We start from the raw sequence: 14,644 nt of genomic DNA, 5'->3' as shown, positions 1-14,644 counted from the left end.
TTGCTTTTTCCTTTGCTATTTGCTGCTTTCCTAATTCCTCTCTTCCCAGCTTCGGTAATTCAACAAAGATGCATTCCAGAAGGGTAGTTGTGTTGTTAATCTGTCACAGCAAAAAATAAAAAAGCGGCTTCTGGCATTTAAACGCTAACAGGTTTATTGTGGCATAAGCTTTTGTGGACAACAGATCACTTCATCAGATGCCAACTGAAGATAACTCTTCATGCTTCTAGTCTAAGAAAGCTAATGCCACAAGACCTGTTAATCTTTAAGGTGCCACATATATATGAAAGACAGATAGACTAAGATCTATCTACACGAGGCTGTAAATCCGCTGTATCTACTTTCAGTTTCATTGCAGAATTGAGATCTGAGCACTACATGAACAGCATTTCCTTTCCTGCTTTTCTGCTACATAACTTCTAGGTGGCACTGTGGTATAGCAGAATAGCACAGTTACACAAGTGGAAATAGCATTTTCTTTCACTTTCTTTAAATAATACCACATTTTCCCTGCTCTAAAAAACCTTGCTGAAAGTTCTGTTTAAAAACCGAAGCGAAACTCTAGGGTCACACTGTTGTCTAAAGAACCTGTAAACAACCGTGAGTAGGGAATGATGAGTGCACAATTAATGCCTCATGTAGAAAAAGCTCTAACACCAGAGTAATTTCAAAATATATTTAGTGCTAAGTGTTTCAGCTTTCACCCTCACCAAAAGTTGTGATGTTAAATAGATACCAAGAGTGGCAGTTTGGAATGCTGGGAGATGAAAATTCCCAAGAAGAAAAAACAGAGGTGTGAGTAGTATAAAACTTGTGAATTGTCCTCCAGAGAGAAATACTTAGTAAACCTTCTAAGTTGCTCTTAAATGTAGAAGAGCTTTCTCAGGATCTGTACCTGACAACCATCTTTTAAAGCTTATATTTTAATGTGTTAGAATAAGTTTTTCCAAGACAGCAGCTTATTTTAAGGCATTAATTTTTTCCTTATAGATTGTTCCAAGATAGCAGTTCATGGGTTGTATCCAATCTTAGTTTAACTGAAATCCCATTCATTTCAATGGGCATACTCTAACCCTATATATCTGCATATGTTTCTGACTAAATATGGATTGAATGACTCTTGTAAAACCTGACAAAAGATGATCCAAACAGGCTCCAGTTAACTGCCAAGGCCTCATGTAAAAGCTGAAGTTACTTTTGCCTTTAATTTAGTTTGGTTAAGTATGATTGATTTAGATTCTGCAACTTGTCCATTTAGTAGGGTTGCTAGTTTTTTTTTTCTGGCAGCATCTCTGCCTTTAACATCTCCATGATAAACAGAAATTCTGCAGGTTAAGCTTTTTCCCGAATGGAGATGCAATGATAAAAGCTTCACCTCCCATATTTCTGCTTGTCATGGAGCAGTTAAAGGCACATGGGGAAAAGGTTGACACCTAGCACAGGTGGCCCTCCAGATGTTGACCTCTAACTCCATCCAGCATAACTGACGGTGAGGAATGGGAGCTGTAGTCCAACATCTGGAGGGCACCATGTTCCCTACCCCTGTTCTAGTGCATAGCCACTTTGGCCCCATCTCCATCCACTTTGGCTCTGGCCCCACCCACCTTTGGCTCTGGCTCCACCCCCTGCTCTGGTTCCACCCGAACAGGAAAACAATTCCCTGTCAGTGGCCTAGACTCGGGGGGGGGGGGGGCTTTACCTTTTTGTTACTTTTTGTTTGTAGTTCTGGTTGCTGTAACTTATGAAAATATTTGTTTGTTTGTTTGTTTGTTTGATTTCTATCCCACCTTTCTACCAAAAAAATGGCACTCAAGGCAGCTTACAAAAAACAATTTAAAATAGATTAAAACAATAAAACACATTAAAATACAATAAAAACATAACCGTTACATAATAAAAACAGCACCCAACCTACAGACCCACTTATAGGCCAAAGGCTTTCTTGAATAAAGTGGTCTTTGCCTGCTGGTGGAAGGACAGCAGAGAGGGAGCGAACCTGACCTCTTTTGGGAGGGAGTTCCACAGCCTAGGAGTAGCCACCGAAAAAGCCCTCTCTCGCATCGCCACTAAATGCACCTCTGATGGTGGCGGTCTCAAAAGAACAGCCTCTCCAGAACATCTTAAGGACTGGGCAGGCTCATATGGGAGAAGGTGGTCTTTCAAGCAGCATAGTCCCAAGCTGTATAGAGCTTTATAGTTAATAACCAGTACTTTGAATTCTGCCCAGAAACAGACCAGGTGCCAGTGAACCCGCAGTACCAAGAGAGTCACGTGCTGGTGCAGCATTCTGAACCAGCTTAAGTTCCTGAACAGTTTTCAAAGGCAGCCCACGTACAGTGCATTACAGTAGTCCAAACAGGATGTAAGGCATGTGTGGCCATGGCCAGATCAGACGTCTCTAGGAACGGACGCAGTTGGCACACTAGCCTTAGCTCATGCGCCAACCACAGAGCTTAATGAGGAAGTTGTGAATATTTCCTTCATAGTGTCTTCATAGGGTTCTTTTGATGGACAAAACAGTAATCTGCATTTATAACTGAAGTCTTCTGGCATAAAAGGTTTTTACTGAATTGGGATACATCTGAACACTAGCATAATGCTTATAATTTGCTTAAGATGCTGCTGAAATAAAGTCCTGTAGAGTTTAGTGATAAAAAGTGCTTAGAGCTGCTGGAGGATCAAATATTTGATCATGTGACTGTCATCTTTCTCAGGCACATCCTATAGACCACATCGGGGAAGGCTGATGTGAGGTAATAGGTCTATTTGCGTTATCTGTCTACCTTCTCCTGCTGAACTACTTTTCTCGCTGAGGCAAGACAGTGATGAAACGAGGGTGAGGAAAATCATGACCTTTTACCTGGAAGAAAGCCCCCCCTCAAATTTTCCTTCTCCCAGTGGACAAAACTACAGCAAGGCTGTATGAGCATAGATACAGCTTTCAGTGACATGAGCAGCCAGTTGGCCAATTCCCTCCGTCTTCCTACATCTGTCTGTATGATTAAAATCATGTCATGCTAACCAGCAAGTGAGTATTGTACATTCCATTCAGTTAATCTAAAGGTTGACTAATAAGGAACTGACCTGTGCCACAGTCTACTACACTATTCACATTGTCCAGGAGAGCACCACACAACCTTTGCATTTGGAGGGAGGAGTATGTCTGTGATACATACAGGAAATTATTAGGCAAAAAGCTGACAAAGTACAAAACTGACCCTTGTGCTAATGAACGTGAGCAACAAGAAGTCTTATAGCAGATGCTCCAAAATGTGAGCGGTAAGCAAATGAGAGAGAATATTTTTGTGTGTATTTCCACCACTTGGTAAGTATCTTGCTTGTGATCCAATAATGCCTCTATGCGTATCCTGCTATTGGTGTGGTGTGATAGGCTTAGAAAAACCTGACACATATTTCCTAATATCACATGATGAGGGCAGTGGCCCATATTCCCTATTGTGGTAGAATTTGAAACACTGTTCACTACAGTGTGGTGTGTGGATTAACAGGATTTGTAAGGCACATACACCCCAGATCCAATTTGAGTGCAATTTTGATCTGTTGTTTTGGGGAGGGGGAGCATCCACTGGAGACCTTTGTGAGGGCAGCAGCTGGTTTAGTGCATTTGACTTGAACCCAGACTGAGCATGCTGACATGGCTCAATGACATAATCAAGCCAGAGTGATCATCCCAGAGTGCAGGACACGGAATAATGGGTTCAAGTTACAGGAAGCCAGATTCCGGATGAACATTAGGAAAAACTTCCTGACTGTAAGAGCAATACGACAATGGAACCAATTACCTGGGGAGGTGGTGGGCTCTCCCACACTGGAGGCATTCAAGATGAGGCTTGACAGCCATTTGTGAGGGATGCTCTGACTTGGATTCCTGCATTGAGCAGGGGGTTGGACTCGATGGCCTTGTAGGCCCCTTCCAACCCTACTATTCTATGATTCTATTCTATGAACCCACATTTGCACACCAGACCTGAACACATGCCATTGTGATCTGAGTGGGGTCACTGAATTCACCAGGACCTGAGGCAGTTTCCAGTAAGTCCCTTCAGGAGTGTCCCCCCCTCCCCGGCCACCCAAGCCACAGGCATAGCCCAAAGTCACCACTGGACAGGGCCGGCATAAAGAGGTTGTTATGGTTGGGCCCACACTGTAAAAGGAGGCCCACCAGTGAGAGGCCCTTGGTTCTATTGCTCCTCCTCCTTGCCATTTCTGCCTGTTTGCTCGTTCCCTCTCTCTCACACACACACATACAGGCACCCCCCCCCCCATAGCCAAGAGGGTGTGTTCAAGTGGACAGCAATGGCAAGGAGGATAAAGAGCAGCAGCAACTGCTTTCTGCTTACTCACCATCTCTCTCCTGGTAAGCAATCAGGATGAAGGACTGGGGTCCACCCTGAGGACATCTTGTGTAAGGAACCCTCCCCCCCGCAAAATCTGGAGTCAGCATGGCCACCAGAGTCTGTTTACTTCCAGAATTTGGAAGCACATCTAGTGTCTATCTTTCCCTGGTTACTGTGAGGGTTGTGGGGCTTCCAGAACACAGTCTAGGACAGAGCCCCATACCCTCTAACCAATAATAGCCAGAGCTCTCATGCATTCAGCTTTGTGGAGCCCCCATGTGGGCTACATGTATAGGAAGGTGAGGCAGTGAAGTAACAGCAATCCAGTGAGGTCGTGGTTACTCAGAAGACCAGGATTATATCGGAAAGGGAAGGAGCTATGCTATGAGAAGCAGGGCCCTGCTCTGCCCTTACTCCTTGGACATTTCATGTTATCATGTATACAGCGCTGGTGGCCAGTGCTTTTGGAAAACGTATGGAGATCTAATAGCTTCTTGTCATGTGTGAAACAGCGCATGCACACACCTGGAAGAAAGGCATTGCCAGCTGTGTGTGAATGCACTGAACCAGCCCCGAAGCTGCCTGTAGGAGAGTGTTGTTGTTCAGTCGTTCAGTCGTGTCCGACTCTTCGTGACCCCATGGACCATAGCACGCCAGGCCTTCCTGTCCTCCACTCTCTCCTGGAGTGTGCTCAAGTTCATATTCGTTGCATCGGTGATGCTATCTAGCCATCTCATCCTCTGCCGTCCCCTTCTCCTTTTGCCTTCAATCTTTACCAGCATCAGGGTCTTTTCCGGGGAGTTTTCTCTTCGCATTAGGTGGCCAAAATATTTGAGCTTCAGCTTCAGTATCTGTCCTTCCAATGAGCAGTCAGGGTTGATTTCCTTTAGGATGGACTGATTTGACCTCCTTGCAGTCCAGGGGACTCGTAAGAGTCTTCTCCAGCACCACAGTTCAAAAGCATCAATTCTTCGGCGCTCAGCCTTCCTTATAGTCCAGCTGTCACAACCATATGTTGCTACTGGGAAAACCATAGCTTTGATGATTATACAAATCTTTGTCAGCAAGGTGATGTCTCTGCTTCTTACGAAGCTGTCTAGGTATGCCATAGCTTTCCTCCCAAGGAGCAAGCGTCTTTTAATTTCATGGCTACAGTCACCATTTGCAGTGATCTTGGAGCCCAAGAAAATAAAATCTGTCACTGCTTCCATTTCTTCCCCTTCTATGTGCCAGGAAGTGATGGGGCCAGATGCCATGATCTGAGTTTTTTTAATGTTGAATTTCAAACCAGCTTTTGCACTCTCCACTTTCACCCTCAACAACAGGCTCTTTAGATCCTCTTCGCTTTCTGCCATTAGGATGGTATCGTCTGCATATCTGAGGTTGTTGATAATTCTCCCGGCAATCTTAATTCCGACCTGTGATTCATCCAACCCGGTGTTTCTCATGATGTACTCTGCATATAAATTAAATAAGCAGGGCGACAATATACAGCCTTATCGTACTCCTTTCCCAATTTTGAACCAATCGGTTGTTCCATGTCTGGTTCTTACTGTTGCTTCTTGACCCTCGTACAGGTTTCTCAGGAGATAGGTAAGGTGGTCTGGTACTCCTATCTCTTTAAGAATTTTCCAGAGTTTGTTGTGATCCACACAATCAAAGGCTTTAGCGTAGTCAATGAAGCAGAAATAGACGTTTTTCTGGAATTCTCTTGCTTTCTCCATGATCCAGCGAATGTTGATCTCTAGTTCCTCTGCCTCTTCGAAACCCAGCTTGTACTTCCGATAGTTCTCGGTTCACATACTGCTGAAGCCTAGCTTGTAGGATTTTGAGCATAACCTTGCTGGCATGTGAAATGAGCGCAATTGTACGGTAGTTTGAACACTCTTTGGCATTTCCCTTCTTTGGGATTGGAATGTAAACTGACCTTTTCCAGTCTTGTGGCCACTGTTGAGTGTTCCAAATGTGTTGGCATATTGAGTGCAGCACTTTAACAGCATCATCTTTTAGGATCTTAAATAGCTCAGCTGGAATACTGTCATCTCTGCTAGCTTTGTTGTTAGTAATGCTTCCTAAGGCCCACTTGACTTCACTTTCTAGGATGTCCGGCTCAAGTTCAGTGACCACACTATCATGTCTATCAGGGACATTAAGATCTTTCCTGTATAGTTCTTCTGTGTATTCTTTTCACCTCTTCTTAATCTCATCTGCTTCTGTTAGGTCCCTGCCTTTTTTGTCCTTTATCATGCCCGTCTTTGCACAAAACGATCCCTTGATATCTCCGATTTTCTTGAAGAGATCTCTAGTCTTTCCCATTCTATTGTTTTCCTTGATTTCTTTGCATTGTTCATTTAAGAAGGCCTTCTTGTCTCTATATGCTATTCTCTGGAACTGCATTTAGCTGGTTATATCTTGCCCTTTCTCCCTTGCTTTTCGCTTCCCTTCTTTCCTGAGCTACTTGTAAAGCCTCATCAGACAGCCACTTTGCTTTCTTGCATTTCTTTTTCTTAGGGATGGATTGAGTTGCTGCCTCCTGAACAGTGTTACGGATCTCATAGAATCATAGAATACTAGGGTTGGAAGGGGCCTACAAGGCCATTGAGTCCAACCCCCTGCTCAATGTAGGAATCCAAGTCATATCTCCCCTTAGTCTTCTCTTCTCAAGGCTAAACATGCCCAGTTCTTTCAGTCTCTCTTCATAGGGCTTTGTTTCCAGTCCTCTGATCATCTTTGCTGCCCTCCTCTGAACCCTCTCCAGTTTGTCTGCATCCTTCTTAAAAGTGTGGTGCCCAGAACTGGAAACAGTATTCCAGATGAGGCCTAACCAGTGCTGCGTAGAGGGGAACTAGTACTTCCCAGGATTTGGAAGCTATGCTTCTATTAATGCAGCCCAAAAGAGCATTTGCCTTTTTTTCAGCCACATCACATTGTTGGCTCATATTCAGCTTGTGATCTACAACAATTCCAAGATCCTTCTCGCTAGTAGTGTTGTTGAGCCAAGTAACGCCCATCTTGTAACTGTGCATTTGGTTTCTTTCTCCTAGGTGCAGAACTTGGCATTTATCCCTATTAAATGTCATTCTGTTGTTTTCTGCCCAGCGCTCCAGTCTATCCAGATCACTTTGAATTTTGTTTCTGTCTTCCAAACTATTAGCTATCCCACCCAATTTTGTGTCATCTGCAAATCTGATCAGCATTCCCTGCACCTCCTCCTCCAAATCATTAATAAAAATGTTGAAGAGCACTGGGCCCAGGACTGAGCCCTGCGGTACCCCACTCGTTACCTCTCCCCAGTTTGAGAAGGTCCCATTGCTAAGCACTCTTTAAGTCCGTTTCTGTAGCCAACTGTGGATCCACCGGATTGTTGTTTCATCTAGCCCACTTTGAGCTAGTTTGCTCATCAGGAGATCATGGGGCACATTGTTGAAAGCTTTGCTGAAGTCGAGGTATATGATGTCTACAGCATTCCCACGGTCTACAAGGGAGGTTACTTGATCAACAAATGAGATCTGATTTGTCTGGCAGGACTTGTTTTTGACAAATCCATGTTGGCTTCGAGTAATCACGGCATTGTTTTCAAGGTGCTTCCAGATGGATTGCTTTATGATCTGCTCCAGAATTTTCCCAGGGATTGATGTCAGACTGACTGGTCTGTAGTTCCCATGTTCCTCCTTCTTACACTTTTTGAAGATAGGGACAACATTAGCCCTCCTCCAGTCATCTGGCACTTCCCCCGTCCTCCATGATTTCTCAAAGAGAATAGACAGCGGTTCTGAGAGTTCCTCTGCCAGTTCCTTTATTACTCTAGGATGTAGGGATGTACGAAAATCACTTACCTTTCGCGGATTATGCTGATGGTGTGGGGGGGAGGTGCTCCGTCCCTCCCCCCAGAATCCTGGACAGGGGGGGAGGCGCTCCGTTCCTCCCCCCCGGAATCCTGGCCGGCCAGCTGTGCTTCGCAGCGATTCTGTGGAGCCGCCGGCTGGCTCCGCCAGCAGCCAGACATCTGGCCCCTGGGTAGCAGGGACGCAAATAGCGGCGGCCATAGCTGCCGCTGTTTGTGTCCCTGCAGTCAGCCATGATAGGCTACTTAAATGTTTACGTAGCCTATAACGGCTGACTTTAAAAAACCAAAAAAAAGCACGTACGCAAATGGCGGCGGCCATGGCCGCCGCCATTTGCATACGCACGTCTTTTTTTTTTTAAGTCAGCTGTGATAGGCTACGTAAACTTTTACGCAGCCTATCATGGTGTTTTTTTAAAACCTAGCCGTGATAGGCTACGTAAATCTTTACGTAGCCTATCACTTTTTTTTTTTTTTTAACCTGGAAATGGCGGCGGTGGCAGCCGGTCGGAAGACAGGACGCCACCGCCGCCAAACCACCACTGGAGCCGCCGCTGGAGCCGCCGCCGCCGCCAGGAAGATCCGCCCAAAGTAAGTCCCGTCCCGGGGGGGTGGCGGGCCGTTCCGCCACCGACGGGGGCCGATCCGTGGCGGAACTTTCGTACATCCCTACTAGGATGCAGTTAATCTGGCCTTGGAGATTTGAACTCATTCAAAGGAATTAGGTGTTCCTTGACCATATGCCTATCGATCTCAATCTGCAATTCTGCCCCTTCAGCCTGCACTTCGCCTTTGCCAGGGTGGTCATAGACCCTCTTTTGGGAGAAGACTGAGCCAAAGTAGGAATTGAGCACCTCTGCCTTTTCTTTGTCATCTGTTATCATTTTGCCATCCTTATTTAATAGCTGAACAACCATTTCTTTCATCTGCTTTTTACTATGCACGTAGCTGAAGAAAGCCTTTTGGTCGTTTTTAGCATCCCTCGCTAACCTCAGCTCGTTCTCAGCGTTAGCCTTCCTGACGCCATCCCTGCATTTCTGTGCTACCTGCCTGTACTCTTCCTTTGTTACTTGGCCTTCCTTCCACTTCCTATATGTGTCCTTTTTTGTTTTCAGGTCATCCCTAAGCTTTTTGTGAAGCCACATTGGCTTCTTCTGTTGTCTTCCACCTTTTCTTCTTGTTGGAATTGTTTGTGATTGTGCCTTGAGAATTTCCTTTTTTAAAAGCTCCCACCCATCTTGGACTCCTTTTCTCGTTAGCGTCGCTTGCCATTGGACCTTACTGATCATTGTTCTGAGTTTATTAAACTCAGCTTTCCTAAAATCCAGGGTACGCATTTGACTACACTCGGCTTTTAGTTCTGCTTCCCTTAGAACTAAGAACTCAAGTGCAACGTGGTCGCTTTCTCCCAGAGTTTCTGTAACTGCTACTTTATCCCCTAATTCATCTCTCTTGGTTAGGATCAAGTCAAGGATAGCCGATCCTCTAGTTCCTTCCTCTACTTTCTGTAGGAGGAAGTTATCTGCCACACAAGTCAGGAATTTCCTGGAGGGGCCATGTTTTGCAGAATTTGTCTCCCAACAAATATTGGGGAAATTGAAGTCCCCCATTACTACTACATCATGCTTCCTTAAAACATTGGCTATTTGCTTTTCAAAAGTTTCATCCTCGTCTTCTCCTTGGTTGGGTGGCCAGCAGTAGACTCCGACCACCAGGTTCCTTTTATTCTTTGCTCCATTTATTTTGATCCAGATGCTCTCGATGGGGCTACCAAGCTCATCCTCCTGTATTTCTCTGCAGAGATATGTATTTTTCACATACAGTGCAACCCCACCTCCCTTTCTGTTCCTCCTGTTCTTTTTGAACAAGTTATATCCTTCAATTGCTGTATGCCAGTCATGAGAGTCATCCCACCAAGTCTCAGTTATACCTATCAAGTCATAATTTCCCTCCTGTATTAAGAGTTCAAGTTTGTTCTGTTTGTTTCCCATACTTTCGGCATTAGTATATAGACATCGAAGACCATGTGCTTCATAGTCTGGCTTTCTTCCTGCATGTGTCTGAAGACTATTATTGGGCGCTATCAGAGCTGTTCTCTCCGTTGCAGTGCATGCACCTATGTCCATTGTTACCCGCAACATTACATCTCCCTTCTCCGTAGGATTCCGTTTAAAGCCCTTCTAATGAAGTTCTTCATGCTGTGGCCAAACACATTCTTCCCATCCTTTGTGAGGTGCAACCCATCCCTTGCCAACAGCCCATCTTCCAGGAAGTATAGCCCGTGGTCCCAGAATCCAAATCTCTCTCGTCGGCACCACCTTAGTAGCCAGTCATTCACCCAGATATCTCCGTCCATAGTTCCTCAGGCACTCTGTCTATCAGGTCTAATCCCTTAAATCTATTCCTCACCTCCACTGTATATTCATAAGGGATATGATTTAGGTCATACCTGAATGGTTTAGTGGTTTTCCCTATGTTCTTCAATTTAAGCCGAAATGAGCCACAGTCAGCTCCAGATCTTGTTTTTACTGACTGTGTAGAGCTTCTCCATCTTTGGCTGCAAAGTACATAATCAACCTGATTTCGATATTGACATTCTGGTGATGTCCATGTGTCGAGTCGCCTCTTGTGCTGTTGGAAAAGACTGTTTGCTATGATCAGTGTGTTCTCTTGGCAAAACTCTATTAGCCTTTGTCCTGCTTCATTTTGTACACCAAGGCCATGCTTGCCTGTTATCCTGGTGATTTCTTGACTTCCTCCTTTAGCATTCCAATCCCCTATGATGAAGAGGACATCTTTTTTTGGTGTTAGTTCTAGAAGGTGTTGTAGGTCTTCATAGAAGCGATCAACCTCAGCTTCTTCGTCCTCAGTGGTTGGGGCATAGACTTGAATTACTGTGATGTTGAATGGGTTGCCTTGGATTCGTACTGAGATCATTCTATCGTTTTTGAGATTGTACCCCAGTACTGCTTTTCCCACCCTTCTGTTGACTATGAGTGCTACTCCATCTCTTCTAAGGGATTCTTGCCCACAGTAGTAGATATAATGGTCACCTGAATTAAATTCGCCCATGCTTGTCCATTTGAGTTTGCTGATTCCCAAGATGTCGATGTTCAATCTTGCCATCTCATGTTTGACCACCTCCAGCTTACCTTGATTCATTGATCTTACATTTCAGGTTCCTAAACAATATTGTTCTTTACTGCATTGGACATTCTTTTCACCACCAGACACATCCACAGCTGAGTGTCCTTTCGGCTTTGGCCCAGCCACTTCACTCTTTCTGGCGCTACTTGGAAATTCCCTCTGCTCTTCCCCAGTAGTATACTGGACACCTTCCGACCTGAGGGGCTCATCTTCCGGCGTCATATCTTTTAGCCTTGTGATACGTTCCATGGGGTTTTCTTGGCAAGAATACTGGAGTGGGTTGCCATTTCCTTCTCCAGTGGACCACATTTTGTCAAAACTCTCCGCCATGACCTGTCTTTCTTGGGTGGCCCTGCACTGAGGGCCCTGCACTTATGGCTGCACTGAGTTACGCAAGCCCCTTCGCCACAACAAGGCAGTGATCCATGAAGGGGGTAGGACAGTGAGTAACAAGTAAACCCCAATTATTCATCCAGGGTGTAATCAGTCATTAGGAGATCATTGGGATGGGGATGGGGGAGCCAAGGATGCAGTCTTATTACCTTATGGGGAAGAATGAGGTTAAATTGTAGATGGTGCTTGTGTATATTTATCAAAACTAATTTCCCTGTATCTATGTATGTACTGTATAGATCTTGTGCAATTTGCTGGAGACAATCAGAAGCAGTGTTAAAGCAGAATAGCAGCATTTTGTACAGAGAGTTGCTGGCGCAAACACTTCTCTAGAACAGATGGATTGTGCTTGTACTGTTAATCAAGATTTGTAGTTTGAGAGACAGAGGGCAGTATCCAATGCGACTACCACTAACACAAATTATGTTGCGCTGGTGTAAACGACCAGCACCAATAGCATTTGCTGGCACAAGAGGTTTTCCAGGAAAATCCATTGTGCTAGCAAGTGCTATTGGTGTTGCGCTAAAGGTAGTTTACGCTAGCACAATATAATTTGCGTTAGTGGTAGTGTCACACTGGATACTGCCCAAAGAGATTGGTACTTCCCAATATGACATCATACTCTTTCAAGAACAACCAGTTTCAGAATTCCTTGTGCATCAGTAGGAGGGAGGGACAACTGGTAGGAAGGAGAAAGTGCCCTCATAATCAGGGACATTGTTCCCAGGGACAGTGGAGCCAGTCTGCTTATTTACAGGCCCAAAATGTATGTAAATGTCTCTCTCACACAAAATTAAGTAGCAAGCAATGTAAGGAGATTAAACAAGTAAAAGAAGCAAAGGCCTCCTAGCTATTTTGTGTATTGTGTGAGAACTTGCAAGAGATATTGGCTTTGGAGAGATAATTTACAATTTTGCAATTAAAAAGGCTTTAATTTTATTTATAAAGTATTTATTTTAGGGTCTATTTATAAATGTTTGCATCCAGGTTGGTCCATTAGGAAAAAAATAAAAAAAATAAAAACATTGACAGGATAATACCGTTATTAGGACTAACCAAAAAGTTACAAAATAGTCAGCAAGCTTTGTACACTTCTTCAGGCTGGGTGTCGTGTTAAATAAAAATAGCAAAGGGGTGCGGTGGGGAATAGAGTTAGGGCAGAGTACAAATGTCCGAGGATGGGCCATGGTGCAATTTCAAAAATGTAGAAAATACACTTTCAGAATTAAAACAGACACTTTTATTTCATGATTCATGAGATTGCATGTGTGAGGGAACAAGGTCATTTGCACTGGACCTCCCAAAATGATACCTGAGCCCCTCCATGCATCTCAAACAACAACCCAGTTACCCTAACATAACCCAATGAATGCAGGCACTTGGAGAAAAGAAAATGGAATGGAAATAGTGTTTTAAGCAATACTAAAAATAACTAGTAATCCTGTGTGGCAGACAGTTTTAATAGCCTCTTCCACTGCAGTCTACACACTTCTTATGATGTCCTGCTGACTTGTTAATATGATTGCTGCTTTGGAGTAAATGGGGTGTGGTCACCAATTTTAAACTTTCCCAGGAAAGATACATTACTGTCTGAAAGCTTGCTGGTGTAACTGGCCGGTCCTGCGTTTCTCTACTCCGAAGTAAGTCCCATTGAATTCCATGAAACCTACTCCCAGGTAAATGTGCATAGGATAGCAGCCTAAATGACCTTGCTTTTTAATAGAGTTTCTGCAGCATAACTATATATTTTCTAAAATTAAAGTATTTCTAAAAAGATAAAACGATAGTGTCTATTGGTTGCAGACTAACACTTCAGTCTGAGTATATATAAGACCTCTCTTTCATTACGACACAGTTAGATCAACCAACTTTCCATAATAGTTTCCTATAGGTGTCTCTGTGGCGCAATCGGTTAGCGCGTTCGGCTGTTAACCGAAAGGTTGGTGGTTCGAGCCCACCCAGGGACGGTTCCTCTTTTTATCTTTCCTAACTCATTAAAATAATCCTTCATTTTATCTGGTTACAGGGAAAACGCAGGGGGTGCGTGGGTGGATGAAGGTACTGCCGCGCGCGTATCCGTGTATGTAGCTAGTTGGCTGGACGGGAAGGCGAACGAAAAACGGAGGAGATAAATGCAGTGTACCCGCAGCAGGCCCATTTCCAGAGCTTAAAGGCCTGATGTTTACACGCTTACAAACACACACACACACACACACACACACGCACGCCCCCTCCCTCCAACACCCATGTGCCTGAGGCGAAATGGTTTATATAAGGAGCCCCCACTGCCCAGGAAGCGAAGCAAGCTACGATTGCACTGCTGGCTCCCTCCAGAGCAACCTTTGGCGCTGGAAGCTGAGACTTTTCTGCCTTTTTTTCAAAGCAGCTCTCTTCCAGGAGGGGGCCCACACGGGGGGCTCCTGTTCCCTGATCTTGCTTTTTCAAGAACGCCTTGCCACCGCCCCCCCCCACCTTCCTTTCTGCTCCGCAGCATCCGCGATCTGACCCTAGTCAGTGGTCTGCTATGCCCCCGCATTTGCAGACAGAAAGAGGGGATCTATTCCGTCTGCTAGGATGGCTTCTGCCCTTCTTTCACCCCTTGCAACAAACGGTCCCTCCGGATTGACGGAGGGTCGGGGAGGTTGCGGCCGTCCAATGTATTTATTTACCCCCTTCCTACGTGTTTAAAGCGAAGGGGGGGGGGGAGGGAAGATTCCCGATCCTTTCTAAACGCATGGCAACATTAGTAATGACTGGCGTAGCGATCGAAACCGAGAGCCTCACGCAAGGGTCGTTTTGCTGCGCCCGAGTTTCCTGGAGTCCCATCACGCGGGCAATTGATTCGTATTACAGCGATACTCATACGAATAATCATCTGCAGATTCCTACGGCGGCCGTCGTC

General features: G+C 44.9%; 1 non-coding gene across 1 annotated transcript; it reads left to right on the top strand.

Moving 5' to 3' along the window:
• The first annotated feature begins 13,635 nt into the window (after positions 1-13,635).
• Positions 13,636-13,709, top strand: TRNAN-GUU (transfer RNA asparagine (anticodon GUU)). Its single transcript has one exon. It is a non-coding gene; the product is annotated as a tRNA-Asn (tRNA).
• The last annotated feature ends 935 nt before the right edge of the window (positions 13,710-14,644 follow it).

This window comes from Heloderma suspectum, chromosome 5 (assembly GCF_057233095.1).
Source record: "Heloderma suspectum isolate Gila_16-S chromosome 5, 16-S_ref, whole genome shotgun sequence".
Taxonomy (NCBI): domain Eukaryota; kingdom Metazoa; phylum Chordata; class Lepidosauria; order Squamata; family Helodermatidae; genus Heloderma; species Heloderma suspectum.
This window is presented reverse-complemented; position numbering and strand designations above follow the sequence as displayed.